A 643-nucleotide genomic window follows, 5' to 3' on the forward strand; every position below is an offset into this window, starting at 1 on the left:
GACCCAGATCTTCAGTGGGTCAATGTAAAATGGGGGACAAAATATTAAACTACTTCATTAGGCATGAGTTAGGAGACACAACTCGCTCAAGTTTTAAAAGCCTTATGAAATCCTGCAGTGGGGGGTGGGAGTAAGGTAAGAGGAAAGTATAAAAGTAAAACACCATCATGGCATGGCCATTTCTATGAGAGCAGATGTCCTTACTATCCAAAGGAAATAGAAATTCTCCATGATCTCAAAGTGAATTGTGAAGACAGACAGGAAGAGAGCTATATTGACTTCCAAGGGGCACATGGGTGTTCAGCAGAACAGAGGACTCACCCCCTCCACCAAGGAAACAAACTTAACAGGTGCCTTATCCATTAAAGGCTCGCTGAGCAGAAGGAAATGTTCACACTAGAGTTGGTCACAACTTTTTCTCTCCAAAGATATGATGATTTTTCCACTCGTGAGATTTTTCATTTTGAGATCAAGATTTTCTGATTTTTCTACAAAAAGTGAAAAACTAAAATTCAGAAAATGTGTTGTTGGTTTTTTTTCTGCCAAAGCTCGGTTTTTGTCAAGCAAAGCCATTTTTGAAGACAGAATTTTGGGGGGGTGCTAGGTATCTTTCTTTTGTTGAAAAAAAAAAAAAATTTTTCTT

This window comes from Alligator sinensis, unplaced genomic scaffold (genome assembly GCF_000455745.1).
Source record: "Alligator sinensis unplaced genomic scaffold, ASM45574v1 scaffold264_1, whole genome shotgun sequence".
NCBI lineage: Eukaryota > Metazoa > Chordata > Crocodylia > Alligatoridae > Alligator > Alligator sinensis.